Genomic DNA, 16,272 nt, shown 5'->3' on the forward strand with positions numbered 1-16,272 from the left:
CATGTGGAACACTGAGGAGTGGAGCCAAAAAGAAAAAAATCCACTAATGGAAAAGTCACCTGTTAGAAAAGCTCTGCCAAGGGATGTCCAGAGTGTGAGTCTTGGTGATGTTGTCATCCACAAGATATAAATATGAACAGCATCTACGAGCCAGAGATGAGAAAACCAGCAACGACAGAGAATCAACAGTTGGACAAGGAAATATAAACACACTTAAATCCGAGGAGAAAAAGCTGTTTAAAAGTGAAAAGACTGGTATCCCACAGAGACAAGCTTTCCCTTAGCAGCACAAGCGGGGTTGTAGGCAGAGCCAGTTGGCTTGAGAAAGACTCTCTTCATTACTATGTAGGCTGTTGCATGGAAAAGTCGGCCCAGATGGCAGAGGAATGAGGCTCAGACTTTACTTTCAAAGTCTCCCAGATTGCAGCCCTCTTTAGTTAAATCTGAACCTATCATAAAGCGAATGGGAATCTTGCCAGTGACTTAGGGCTGGGATTCCACCCCTCAGCAGTAACAGGAAAATATTGTTAGAAGTATTCTTTTTTGTTACATTACGTAAATGTGCTATAGAAGGAGGAAAAGTCTGAAGATGTCCTAAAGGTTACCACTAACCATACAACAGTGTGTGTCTGACGAAAGCAGTAGTAAAAGTCCTATTAATTAATTTACAGAATATAACTTCTCATTTGCACAGCCCAGGCATTTAGACAGCAGTACTGGCTCCCATTGTAAGAAAGATACCTATGTCTAAAAGACCAAGATGTTTATGCTCTGTGTTGAATTACATTGTATTCTTCTGAGCATTTTATGCAGATTCTGATAATTAACCTCTACCTCTGACACTTCCTCTCACATTTCAAATCTATGAGCAGCATCAAGAAGATTTTCATTGATAAATCAGCTTGCCATAGAAGTATTTTGTCTTTCCTGTCAGGAATCTAGACAAGAATCCAGTTATTATCTCTGGGCTAAAGTTTTCCTTACAGTTAAAGTTTTCAGCTATCCAAGGGATTTCATAATGCTAAAATACTATTCTTTAAAAAAATAAGCTTTCACTTAGACTATATCAGGACTTTTACAACAATTTTAATGTACTGGTTGCTGTTTTGTTGATGGATAAGTACAAAGACACTAACTAAAGTGGATACCTGACCTATGGAGACTACAGTCTCCATACATCTTAAATATCTGTGTGAAGAAACTTCATGAATGATTTTACATTAGAAACTTTTGCATGGACAAAACAGTTCCTTCTCAGTAGAACAAGGATTTTCCTTCCATTTCTGTGCTTTGAGAAACCAGTGCACAATACTTCAGGGCTTGTACTGATGGTGGGGGAGGCAGTAGGGAAAGTAGGGAAGGGGACAAAAAAGCGTTCACCTATCATGATCTGAAACCAAATTTTTTCCAGAGTATGATAGAGGGTGGTGTTCTGGATTAATACCAGATGTGAAGGGATTAGTCTGAGAAGAAAAAAACCCTCCACTTGCTACTTTTGTTTGACTTAGTGTACAAATAGAGGAGAAGAAAGGATCTGATCGTTACGATTTCAAAAAACGAAAAGCATATTCAAAGAAAGAAAGAAAGAAAAAATCCTTATACATTTTCCTGCAGTCATAAAGCCTCACTGTTTTTTTATCTCCCTTCCCAGAAAGACCTCACATGTTTTCACTTAAATGACCTGGGCCACTGATAAAAAACAGAAGAATAATATGCAGTAAAAAAAATAAAAATGGCCTTCATCTTCTGATGTACAAGAAAACAATACTCTAACTAAGACACAATCGTTAAGTCAACGAGAGGCAAAAAGTGAGGAGGGGAACAGAAATATTTTTGAAAGGCTGACTACAAGGGAAAAATGTTGATAGTAGTGTCCGATATGTCTGAAGCAGATGCAACTAATTGTTTAATGACAAGTTAATAGAATCTGCAAAATAAACTGTAAGTCTTTATACCATTGAACAGGCAAACTGCCACAGATCCCATCTCAGATTAGTAGAGGATAAAGCATTTACATGCTTCTGACTTTTCACAATTTCAGAGGGAAAAAAAATATATTTAAAAAAACAGAATGAAAACATTTCTGATTTGAAGTTCTCTAACAGTGGCAAAATTACTGGAAACATACTTTTCCTACAAGAAAAGTTAAATACGTAGCTCTGAGCTTTGGACTTGTCTTTTTACCATGAGCTTTCAATTCTTATATTACGTTTTGTTTTCATCTGTTTTTTATTTGAAAATCCCACTTGAGCAGATCCAGAAAGAATTGTTAAACATATCAATGTTACAACTGTTTAAATAATATGAACATAATTGTCTGGGTTTACTTTGCTAAAATGATATGTAAAGAAGATCTTTACTTAGCATACTACAAGGTCTCTCTATTATACCTGCTAAAGCTAATAACATTGTTGAGACTAAATGAAAAACAGAACACTAAGCAAAGTGGTCAAGAAAAAAGAAGGAGTAATTGAACCACTACAGCTTTCTATGCTTAAGTACTGGTATCTTCTAAAGTGTACATACTTAAACTAATCTGGCAAAATTTTAGATATTTCAGTCATTCAAAGTACTACCAAGCCTTATTTTACAAATGTACAAATACAAAAAGAAAACTCTTATGTGTTTAAAGAAGAAGACTATAAACATAATTTTATTGTGTAGTGTAATTTATCAAACAGAGTGCCAAAAGTACATAAACATATATTAAACTGAATCACACAACCTGCAATTAGCTGCAGATCAGTCATGCACAGTCAATTCAGGGAGGAGCAATGTCTGTAGAAGCTGCAGGACCAGGAGTTGTATGAGTAACTTGATTGATAACATCTTTAAAATAGTCCTGGTAATTGTAGTTCCATGGTGTCCACCAAAATCATATTTCCATTTCCAAACAGTGTTTCTATTTTCAATATAACTGTAGCAAAAAAAAACCCAAACCACTCAAAATACTTTAATAGAAGAAATGAAAAGCAAAAGAAACCATGGTCATGAGAAGAGCTGGAACCAATCAACAGACATTTTGGGGAATTTTGGTTCCCCCTTCCTGGCCATAATTTAGCTACACCATCTTGGTGGGAATTCTATTCAACTGTTTGAGTATTACAGCTGCTTCAAAAAGTCCCAATCAATTAATATATTTTGCATCATAAAGTGTTCACAAGCTGGTCATGAAGAATACTTATTTATTTGTACTCCAGTATATGAAATCACATTCTGGAGTGGATTGTTTTATGAGGCTCTGATAGAGTGAGCGAAGATGTAATGAGTGCTTGAAGAAAAAAATTAAGCCTTTGATTCTTTTGGAGAGAGGATTTAGCAGATGATAAATAAAGTCATACATTTTAGAGCATTTAAAATCTTTTCCTATTATCTTTGAACCAGCTGAAGAATTATGTTTATTTGGCTCCACACATGGACCTTAGATTTAAAAATAACCATATTCCTTTCTGAGTGAGGCAGTGAGAGGGATAAAAGCCAGATGTACTGGCTGTCGGAGAGGCTTAACATTCATTTTTTTTCTTGACACATTCACACCAAGCAATGAAAGTGTGAGGTCTTTCTTGTGAAAGCTGTGGTTAAAGCCTGGTTCTGTCCAGGAGCTTGAGAGAATTTCTGTTCCCGTATCCCACATGCAGCAGAACAACACGTTTTTTCACATACCTGGCAAGCACATGCAATGAGCCAATTTTCTCTTTTATGTTGTGCTCTCAACAACTGTTCATCACAGAACCACTTGTAAATGGGAAGTATTGTTGACAAAGCAAGTGATTGGGTTTAGGGGTCACTGGACTTTGCTTATTCATCATATTACAGGAGTTTCACAGAGATAAGTCACTTCTGATTAAGTTCTCAAAATTTGTCTGATTATTTGCCAACTCACCTTTATTGAGACTACTTTATTGCAGCTGGTATACCAGACTTGTCCTCTTCCAGAATCCACAGCTCCTCTAGAGCTCAGCAGTGGTTTGTTCACTTACAGAAGGAATCCAAAATGATCAATTTTCCAGCCAGATGAATCTGAAACTGAAAGTAAAGATGAAACTAAATGTTACTAATAAATACATTAATTTTTAATGTTCCATTTTAAGCTCAAACCCATCCCTAATTATTTTTTATCTGCTGACCTTATTAATTAAGCAGTTGGCCTCTGTTTACTTTTACTAAATTATTGCATCAAGGGGAGAGAAAATACAGTATTTCATAGTGCAGTTTTAAGACTTCACATTAGAATTAGATTTTTAAGTGCACATCCCCAAATTAGGAATATAATTTAGTGATTAGAGGGACTAATAATTCAGGGACTCAGTTGCTACCACAGTCGTCTAGGGTTTGAAGTTTTTTCAAGAGGTCTGGAAGCCAGAGATTCAGATGCTTGTATCAACTTAGGAAGGCTGTGGATTTAAGAGTAACACCACTCTGAAAGCTGGAAAAAATGTAATTTTTTAGTCTTCTAAATCTTGATGAGACAACTCAACCAGACTTACCCCAGAGCCTATGCAGATTTCTGGAATAGCTTCTCAGAAAGATGTGACAAGCAGCACCAGCACAATTTTAAAGGAAAAGCTGCAAACTCTAGTTTTGGGTTAATCTTTTCAGACTTTTCTTACATGTACATCAGAAATGTTTTCAGGAAGTACTTTTGAAATCAAGTTGCTAGGAAGCCAAATGCCTATTTAATTTCTGTTTTAATGTTTGAGATACCAAACATGACTCAGTGCTGCTACAACAGATGTGCTTCTGAGTATGGAAGTGAATATAGCTCCCTGTTATGCTTCCTGGATTAAAATTAATGGCCATAGGAAACTTAGGCTCCTCCAATAATAAAGAACAAGTAAGTAAAAGACTGATCTTTAAATGCCATCTCAACCCTATTATATTCAACTGTCCAGTTTTTGGTTGATCTTGACTGTGGATAGTTGTGAAAACTGAATTTTGCTCTATTGTGTTCAGTTATTGACATGTTGTGTTCAAGTCTAACTCAGTACATCATGAGCTATCAATGGAACAAATTAGTTCCCCTGAAGTGCAACTTATTGTTAATATATTAACGTTGTTAGTAGTAGTAGTAGTATTGGTAATATTGGTATTATTGGTAATATTAATATTATTATTGTTTACTATTAATATTATTATTACTGTCACTATTGCTATTATGAAATATTTTATTATTTTCCCACATTCCTTCTTGCTTTGCAATCACAGCAAATTAGACTGTATTTTGAAACTGCTTAGAGCTCTTCTATTTGTAAATCTCAACTAAGTTTCTTACAGAAGTGTTTTATTTGCCAAAGTTAGAGAGAGATATGTAAATTACTGAAAGATAAGTCAGGAGTGTTTGGAGGCAATGACAGTTTCAAAATTGAAATGGTAAAATCTTTTCTTCTAATCTTATATTTGATTTTACAGTCCAAAATAATCACAGATCTCTTGTATAAATCCAAACTTTTATATCCACTCCCTCCCTCTTTGAATATATATGTATTTTACGTGTTTAAATAATTTACATGATATGCAGAGCATATGAGAGGAAAACAAAAGACACAGATATAAATACAGTAACAAAACATTTGCTATAGTGAAGGATCTAAACCTATAAATTATGCTAGCAATCTGGATTACAATCACAGCAAAGTGATAAAATGCACTGTAAAGTGTCAAGCAAAATCCTTTTCTATTGGGACTGTATTTCAAGAGTCTACATGAGTGAAATGTTGACCCCTTTAAATTCAAGGGGAAAGCTCCCCATAGAGATCTGACACTGCATAACAGCAGAGGATCTGGGTCCCAGAGCTGTTACAGCCTTTTAGCTCATCTATTTGTCATCTCAGTTCTGTTCACACTGGTCTGGAAGAGGCTTTGAGGAAGAAATCTTTAAGCCAACAGGGCTGAGAAAAAAAAAAATCTCATTTGGATAGTGAGCACTAATCCCAGTACTGATGAAAGTAAGCTATCATACAGGATATGTAATTATACAGCAGACATGATCTGATGATGGTTTGTACATTAGCTACCATCAAAAGCAAAAAAATAAACCTATAAGGGGATTCTGTGATGCAGAGAAGAGTATTTTTTCATTAAGGTTTCCAATTTTGGGTTAGCACTCTGTGTTTCTGTGCAGAGTTTAGAGTAGGATTCACATACCTCATTCCTTTCCTAGTACTCCAGCTATAAAAATTGTTCTTCCTTCCCAAAAAAAACACCAGTAGTTGAAATATTTTGATCTGCTCTTAAAATCACATCTAATTTTAACAGGGAGCAACTGGACAGACAGTAGGGGCTAATACCACTTAATCCAAAGCTGATACTGTTTTATATGTAGACCATCAGTCTACTAAAGCCTGCCTTGAATTTTCAGGCTTGTTATATAATATACAGAGCATTGAGATGTGAAATTGTATAGATTTTTCAGCAAACATAGAAAGGAAAGAATGCCAGATGTTGTAAACATATAAGGGGGAGCTTAGAATCCATTTTGGCCCATCTCAGCAAGTAGTTTGACTAACTTCTTCCCACACAATTTAACCTCATACAATGCCATCTGCATTGCATTGGCAGTCACTTTGAAACACTCATTTTACTTTATTTCACTTGCCAATTGTGTAGTAGCCTGCAGCTTAATACTGTTACTTGTTTGAAAGGTACACTGAAACCTATAAGCTGACCAAATCTATCTTCTTGTTGCTTGTTCTCTCCCAATTGGTTCTGTGACAGAAGTTTGAATAGTACAGTAAGAAAATCATTCTCAATGACATTCAGTTTTCAACTGTTCTGGGTTTCCCCCCCCCCCCCCCCTTCTGAGAGTAAAATACACACAGATATCTATTTTGTGAGTTTTAGATACAACCCCTCCACATACATTTATATCAAATTGCCCAAGCGAAGACTGCCATGATCCTCTTTTTCTAATGGTTTCCATTTAACAAGTGCACCATGAGCTTTATCACATTTATCTCTCCATTAAGCCATAGTCAAGAAGGAAAACAAATCAGATTTGAGGAAATAAAAACTTAGTAACATCTCCAGCTACAGGAATTTTGAGCACACTTTTATATGATACAGTATTTACCAGGCAGTAAAGTAGGATTATTTTGTTTCTTCAGACTTAACTGTTATTTTTAAGTGCTGTCTCTGCTGCCTTTAAGATACAGGATGAGTATTTCATCCTGTTGATTTTCACAAGCTGTTGGCATTGTCCTGTGGTGAAGTCTGGTCTGTTATTGACAGGCTTTGGTAAACCTTAAGACACAAAAATGCCGCCTAGTTCTTCTGTGGTTTTGGATAGAAGTTGTTCTGGGCATGCTATTAGTTCCAAGAACTGTTGTCTGCTACTTGGAAGCATTCCTTACCTCTTTCAGCAAGGCTGGATATATTGCACTGCACTACTTCAGGGCTATTTCAATCATTGTGAAGGTACCTGCTCTTACTGTTCTACCAACTCTTCATCTGCTGCTTAATCTCTTTATTAAATCTTGGTTACCAGCAATAGGTTCTTACTAGAACTGCCATTTGGCACTTTCTTAAGTATTCTCTGGGCAGATCTACAAATATTTCAGCTCAGTAGCATAGAATTTATCACCCTAAATTCCCATAGCAAGTACCTTTGCTCACTCAAGAGCAGACATTTGATCATGAGTCCGCAGCAGCAGCTGTTCTATAATTAATCTTAGGTTCAGTTGATTCCTAATTAATAATTAAGGTTGTGTTCAGCAGTTTACTTAAAGCAAGAATTTAACTTTTTAGCTTTGTACAAGAGGTGTAATCTATCTTTCTTACATTTTGAGTGTTTAGTCCCTGAACACATATAAAATAATCTATTTTCAACTAAACTGTTGTTTAATTTAGGAGTTAGGAATGATCAAACCAATAGCTTTTAAAAGAACATCTTTTTATATATCACTTTTATTCAGATGTTCTTTAATTATGAATGGTCAGTTTGTTATCATTTAAACTTCCAAAACAGTTACTATTCATTAAAACCTCATATAAAATTTCTACTTATTCCTTTAAAGAGGTATGTTTATACTGCTAACAATTTGTGGTTTGTTTTTTTTTTTTTTGTTGGTTTGGGTTTTTTTTCTGAAGGTTGTAGTTCAGTTTAACTGTTCTTATGTTTTTCCTTATTTTATACTAGTTCAATTTACAGTGGGTCTCAATATGCTTGTTATGGTCAAATGGATTAATACTCTTCATCATCACGTTTCTCTACCAAAGCCCAGGTGGAAAAGAAGAAAATAGTCTCTAATAATGGTAGCCATTGGAGCAGAGGAGTGTTTTATTAATGTACAGGGGTTTTTTTGTTTCTAATTCAGAAATCCTAGATTCATTAACATTTTTTCACAAATAAATAAATATAGCAGTATTTTCAACAATACAAAGGAGACAAAATTAAAGCAATATACCTTTTCACTGTTCAGTTACCTGTTTGTAGCTAAGGAATGGCAAAGTTCCTGTATTTCAAGGTCACTTTATTTTGACCTACAAGAACAGTCCTTTATCATCAAACAAGGATTTCCTTGCTTATATTGTGTAACCACCAACATCTGCTTAAACAAACAAATCTGTACATCTCATCCTACCCTCAAACAGATGAGAGGGGAGGAAATCTGATATATGTAAATGTATGTAAATTATATACAGCCTCTGGGCTGTTGGTAATGTGCCAACACATCCTTCAACTGAGCAAATATTGAACACCTGATATAAACCTATATTTTCTGAGGCTGCTGCATGTTAATAATGTATTTATTTGTGTCATTCAATTCACTCAGCTTCCTGAAGTCAATAAAATAATCCTTGTTGGAGAGGTTTGGGTATGTTATATAATTCTATCTGGCTCATAAAGGGGTATGCTGTCACTAGCTGCTCATTCCTAGGAGGGTTTGTGGAGTCTGTGGTTTTCTTCACTCAGCCAATGGTACAATCAGTCCCTTGGAAAAACATAGTTTTCATTTACACAAATAGGAGTGATCCTTAAAGAGCATCTACAGAGCACTTTCTATGGGGAAAGACTGTTGTCTTACCCAATATTGTCATTAAGAATGATATTAAGAGATGTATACTGCATGAACTTGCTGTGATATAAAGCAGAGCACATCTACACAGCAGTGAAAAATAGTTATACTTTAAGGCATATGACAAGATATTTATAATTTCACAATATTGTATGTGTATACATTTAAAACCATTTAAAATATACATGAAAACATTTTTCAAATAAAGACTCCTTAATGTGCCAAAAAGTAAAGATGTCCACCTGTACATTTTCTAAATTCTGTACTAAATCATTCTGAGCTTGTTGTATGAAAGCATTACTAGTCATGGATCCCATGTGATACCTAGTTAAAGGGTGGATGTGGGCTGAGAAGTGTCCTGGCATGATGAAGATGATAGAACTGCTTTATCACAATTCTTTTTGAAGTATGTGCTTCATCTTTCACTCTAGTTACTTTATACCATCTGCTTTGAGTTGTCTCCAGTGTTACTTGATAGAGGATAAGGATACATCCAGTTTAGGAAGCAGAAAAACTTCAAACCCCAAAACTTTTCTGTTAAAAAAACCCAAACACACCAAACCTCCAGAACATTCAGGGCAAACAATCACATAATGAAATGATATGCTACATACAAGTTCAAGCATAAGTGAGATGGAAATGATTTTCTGATGGCATTCTCCAGCAGTTATTATATATTATGGATAAGTAGCATTACATGTAATCATTCAGAACCCAAAAAAAAATCTGGTCTTAATATTGTAAATTGCAGAGAAGAAAGTACGTTGTTTTCAAGCATTTAACTTGAAATTACCGGAAATTCAGTATGTTGGGATTTCTCTCTTAACACTTTACTAAAATTACTGCTTTTATCTCAACTAATATTAATTGTATTTTTCACATCGTGGTAATGAGCGAGTGGTTGGAACAAAATAACTGAATATGTACAGGCACTCTCCTACAGCAGACAGACTGAGAAACCCAGTAAAAAAAAATAATCTATAACTAGTACATACAATGTTAATATGAAAAGGATTTTCTATACTATATATATGGCAGGTTTTTAATCTATTATCTCTCTGTAGCTTTCTGAGACTGATTTTTACAAGCCATAAAACTGAATTCTAATTTTGAAATAGCAAACATGCTCCGGATCCAGGACAGGAATGGGAATAAGGAAAATTCTGCAAATCAGAGATTAATAAAGAAACATCTATCAGCCTCTGTCAGTTTTATGATGCCGGTTAAAGCTGGAAGATTCAGAATTAGTCTTGTTTCAGACAGGTACCAATCTGTCACATGATAAAGTGAGGATGAAGAAGTCAAATGTTGCTAACAAATAGGACTATCAAATGAGATGACTATTGTCACAAGTGCCTGTCACCACTATATGCAGCTAACCGTGTACATAGGCTATAGTTTCTTGAACATGAGGGTATTTTTTCCCCCCTATTTTTTAGGTACTTGAATTCAACAGTCATATTGGATTCACATATTGCAATCTAATTATCTCAGACTTGTCACACAGCAGAAGTTGAATATAACTATCAGGGAAGTGTTTTGCTATGTAGAGCTAATCCATTAGGACTGCCTGTACTTAGGTAATGAATGTAATGTAATTCAAGGTAGCTTACCATAGTATTATTATTCTAAATAAAAACCAAACTAATGCAATTGCCATTAATAAGGACAATTTAAAACATATTTTGGACTATAAAAATTTCTAGAAGGTACAGGTTGCCTTAAACTCACATTAGTCTTTTACCCAGCTAAATATGACTGTATTTGTACATTGTAAAGCAAAATACTTGTGCCTCAGAATATTTTAAAAGCATTGTTTCCTGAGATAATACCAGTGCTGAATGTTGGATGTGTGAGAAACTTTAGCCTTTTCTAAGTAAATAAAGGTCACAGAAATTTACTGCGTTATATAAATGGAATGATCTTTCCATATGCAGCTTCTCCTCAGCAAAATAAAGAACAGTGTTTTATGAATTTTCTCCATTGTAATCTTACTCTCCTTACTCTGAAAAGCATTGCCAATGGCAAGAGAAGCTCGTAAGGGGCTTAGAGTATATCTTGTTTTTATAAAAACATAGCAGATCATTATTTTGGTTATGTGTGACATAGTGAAATAAACACATAAAATTTAATGTTGATGTTTAAAAATCAGCATCCTAACATACTTTTGCTATTTTTGTTAAATGGATGAATCCTTTTTAAAACAGCTTATATCTGTTTTTAAAACAGATAAACTATAGCAGAGACAGTATTTATGTGCCATTGAAACACACACTAGAACTAGCTGGAAAATGTCTATAAAATAAGTTTCCTTTAGAAGTACAGTTATATTTTTCATTATGAAGTATGAAATGAAATATTTGTCAAGTAGAATATCTACTGTAGGGAATAAATAGCAGTTTTAAAGTCAACATTTTCTATATTGTTTTCATATGTTTTTTGGTTTACTTAAAACATACAAATAATCATCTCAGCTGGTACAGACGAATTTTTTTTTTTTTTTTTTGTTAGACATGGAATTTCTTCCTGCTCTTTTTCAGTCTCTAGAAGGATTTTCACTACGTCCAGGCATTTAACTTGGGTGCCTCAGTTTACACTTAGATACAGGCATTTTTTATTGGGTGTAGAATCCCATATAAAAATTTTCAAAATCCCCTTTAGTTATAGTAATTTTTAAACATATTTAAGGCATTTATTTTGTGGAAGAATACACAGAGGGGTTCAGCAAACTGCAGTCAGAGCAGTAAACTATGCTTAAAAACTCCTTTGCAAGTATGCCTTAGTTCTGTGTTCTAAATTGCCTGTAACAAATTATTAAACTCCTTGATTAATTAAAGCAGTTTTTTACAATATATTTCCTTCTTGCTTTGATCTATACCATTTTAAGAGAGATTAATTTTTTAAGAAAAACAGAAACAACCTTTTCTGAATGTTTGGTAGTTAATTTAAGTGCAGGCATATGCTCAGCACAGTTCTGCTACACTCGTATTTATTCCCATTTCTCAGGGTATGGTCCCACTGGGTTTGGGCATCTGTAGCAGCCTCCAAGTCTCCATGCTTATCTCTCTGCAGTGAGCAGGGTATGGCAATGCTTAGTAATTCTGCCCACTCCCATAAACTGGGTGTCATCCTGCTGCCAATTTTTTTTGAGGCATTGCTTGTACAGGTCGACAGCATTCCCAGTGCTCCATCGGAAGTCCTCAAGGTTGATGTGGGTCAAGGACAGACTGGCCACTTTGAAATGGCGTGACATAACAAATGGAAGTGTCCCATTTCAGCAAGTAGGCATGAAGTTCATTCCTGTCACTGGTGTCACCAAATCAAATCTGCTCACAAAAGTCAAAGCTATCAAAGCCTCCCCTGTTTCCTTCCTTATAATTCAGGAATTACAGAGCCATCTACTGGTGCTTCTTGTACCTATATGTACAATACTAATGCATTTGTGAACAATATAAATGACCATTGAAACTATAAGGAGGGTTTTAATTCAAAATAAACTGCTGAATTGATAAAATAAGAACATGTTAGAGAGATCAGTAACGGCGAAATGCTGAAACTTAAGTGAAGGTTGAAAGTGAAAACTTCAAAATCCACTTCTTTTTTTTTTTTGTGTACATTTGACTACTAATAACAGATAAATAAATAGTTGTAATGAAATAGCTTTTCTTTTAAAATTTAATAAAGTTCTCTGAGCACTGTAGAAGTTCTAAGGCATTGTAAAATATAAACATGTATTTGGTCAGTTCAGAACATCTGAAAACAACTGGCTGAACAGCAACCCACCAGAAAAATGTCTGTGTGTGTGATGCATACCCTGATCTGTGTAAGGAGGCTGCATGGAGGTATTTGAGGGATCAAGGCTGTGGGACAACATGACAGGATCTTTTGTTAAATTTAACAAAAAGAATGCAGTGCTGCCAGTCTGCCTAACCATCCCCCACCACAGAGGGATTGTCTTACAAAAGACAAGCTAAATCACTGTGATTCTTACGTGGGTAAGGAGTAGGGGCAGAAGGAACAGACCATTGTGTTAGCCAGAGTATCAGCCAAGATAAAACTCTGGCGCCTGGCTTGTGCGTCTTGACTGCAAGCTTGATGATGGCAATTAGCATGACTTCTGAAACAGGATGAAGATTCTGTGGCTTGAGGTTACAGCAATAAGCTGAGAAATCTGCATCAAGAGCAACACCGGTCCTTTTCCCCTCCCTTCTCTTAATTGGTAAGTAATATAAGCCTGCAAAGGTAACAATGAGAAAATTTTTTATTACCTAGTCCCATCTTGTCAACTGGTATAAATTAGCCTTAGAATCCTCTGTTTCTTTGGAGGAAGAGATCAACAGTTATTCAGATGGGTAGATGGGTCTGAATCCTCACTTCTCCCTCAGTAGGGGGCACCTTTTAGTAAGACTTGCACGTCTGATTCTGTTGGATGTTTTTATTTTGTCTTTACTATATTCACCTCAAATCTATGCAGATGGTGAATTTTTCAATGGCTATCCAGAACTTTTTATAACTGTTGCATCAATAAATCATCTTAAACTTGCTTTTAAACTGTCTCAGTGAAAGTCCTTGTTAGGGCTCTAAGGTAAGTAAAATGCTTCAGTGAAAGTCCTTTTGGTGGGACTCAGAAGCGGCAACTTTGCAAAGCTGTCTCAGAGAATTCCTCTTTGGGACTCTGAGACGGGCAAACATTGTCCTTTTTATACAACCAAGGCCAAGTCATACAGTGTTGAGTGACTGTGTAGGATAGGGGAATCAAACTGGTTTAACCTTGCTCTTGCTGTTTATGTAGAATATCCTTGACATCTTCTGTGAGTCTTCGTTATGCACTGCCAACAAACGTAAAAACAGGAATGAAACAGACTGCAGCTGTGAGCTTGGTGCTTATTAGCCACTGCTGAGGATCATGGATCAGTGTTTAGACCCATGCCATGTCTTTTATCTTTTATAATCATGGAAAGAAAGAATTGCAAAAGTAGGGCAGATGTTGTTTATCAAGGAAAGAAATTAAATACGAAGTGAAGAATACATGTACTTTGGCATAGTTTCAGAGAAATAATTATATGAAAGGTGAGGAAAACAAATTGAGAAAAAAGTATCTTTCAAATCCAAGACAGGAAAGAAAACAATAAGGGGCCTCAACTGGGTAGGAATGAGGAAGCAGAAGGAAAAGGACATATAATAAGACAAAAAATTACAGAGGAAACAGAAGATTAAATTCAGGGCCTAACTGAACTGAAAATAAAGATATCCCTGTTCAAGCACATATCTAGGCATTTTCTTATCTCCTATGGTCTTTCATAATGATACATTCTAATTCTTATTAGAACAGAGATGTTTGTTTCATTTATCAGCAGATTTAAGAAGCCTTCTCCTACTTCAGGATGCAGACCAAAATGTTCTCAGAAGCAAATTGTGACACATTAGCAATGCAAGAATTAATAGCTTTGTCTTTTCTTGCTACAAAGAGCTCTTTCAACAAAGCATTTCATCATGTCTATGTAAGTAATCTATATTTGGCAAAACATGTAAGTACTTGTTTAATATTAGACACAAAGTGTTCTGTGTGTTACTGGATCTCAACTATGTGGTTGATTTAAAGATGTACTTCTGTATATTCCTTGAATGAGACTTTAGGTGTGTACTTGACTAGCTATAGCTTGGACTAGCTATAACTTATTCCTTGTATCTCTGAATCCAGAATCTATCACATTATATAATCAAAGACTTGTTAAACAATCTGTCACAGAAATACTTTGAATCTGGATGTCACAGCATTCATTGTCCAGCTTCCACTCAAATCAGAGGGGCTGCACAATTGCTTTTTCAGAGACCATTTCTGTTCAACCAGAGCTCTTTCAGCAGCACTGTGTTGACAGAACTTGCAAGCAAGTGGAGGTGGGGCTGCGCTGGAATGTAATCAGTTCATTTTATATACCTTCCTTCAGCCACTCTGCATTAGGTACTATTACAAGACACATGTAAAGAGATATGAGGTTTTTTCCCACCCAGTCTCAACCAACACCTTACCTGCTGCTTGTCCTTTCCCAAGGGAAATACGCAGACCAAGTTCTTTCCCACTTGGGCACAATGGTTTTCAAAGGATTCAACACTAATTTTACCTTACGTATATATTCCAAAACATATATAAAGTTTGAAAAAAAAAAAAAAAACCTAATGGAAAATAATCTTGAGCTTTTCACTGTTTTATACTTCACCAGTTCCAATATGTAATTTAATGGATTTCATTATACAAATTGATCTGAAAAACACCAGGACCAGCTGCCTAGGACTGCTACAGACCTGCTAGTTTGTGCTACTGGGGCCAAAAGGCTCTCTGAGGGGGTTTATCTTCACACTTTTGGTACATTTTAAAATGTTTTGAGAGTGAGTTTGCTATTGGATTTGCTAAATATACCCATAGGCTGATATCTGCAACACAGCTAAAACACATCCACATACTACATTGTTGTTGTCAGAGCATAATAGAGAATTAAAAGGAAAAAAAAGGCAGAAAAGGAGTAAAGCTCCATCTTAAAGTCTTCTAATAAGAAAGTACTTAGGTCTTTGTAGACGGATTTAAAAGGAGCTATTTTTTGTCCTTTAATAGAATTCAAATATACAAAATAATTGCCTTGGGTGAGATTTCAGTATTCTCTTAATATAATAAATGATTCTTTTTAAATTGTGCTACGGTAACACTGAGAAGTATCAGCTAAGCAAAGCTTTTTGCATGCTATGAAGGCACATTAAGAAACAATTCTTACACTACAGAGTAAATCAGAAAGACAGGCAGACTGTCTGTGCTACCAAGTGAATGTCTTTGTATATTGCATATATTACAGAACACTGATAGAAATGCTTAAAAAAATGGTAAATCAGGCTAGTTTCAAACTTCTGCACTTTACTGGACTGGCTGCTTGACAAACCTAATCTTCTGTGACAAGGTCACCTGTTTAGCAGATGAGAAAAAGGCCGTGGGTGTTGTTTACCCAGACTTTAGTAAATCCTTCAACACTGCTTACCACAGCATTCTCCTGGAGAAAGTAGATACTGATAGCCTAGATCAGTGTACTCTTCACTGGGTAAAAAAAATGGCTGGATAACCAGGCCCAAAGAGTTGTGGTGAATGGAGTTAAACTCAGCTGGCAGCCAGTCACAAGTGGTGTTCCTGAGGGCTCACTGTTGGGGCCAATTATCTTCTCAATGAGGGGATCAATTGCACCCTCAGTAAGTTTGCAGATGACACTAAGTTAGG

This window comes from Apus apus, chromosome 5 (assembly GCF_020740795.1).
Source record: "Apus apus isolate bApuApu2 chromosome 5, bApuApu2.pri.cur, whole genome shotgun sequence".
NCBI classification, from domain to species: Eukaryota; Metazoa; Chordata; class Aves; order Apodiformes; family Apodidae; genus Apus; species Apus apus.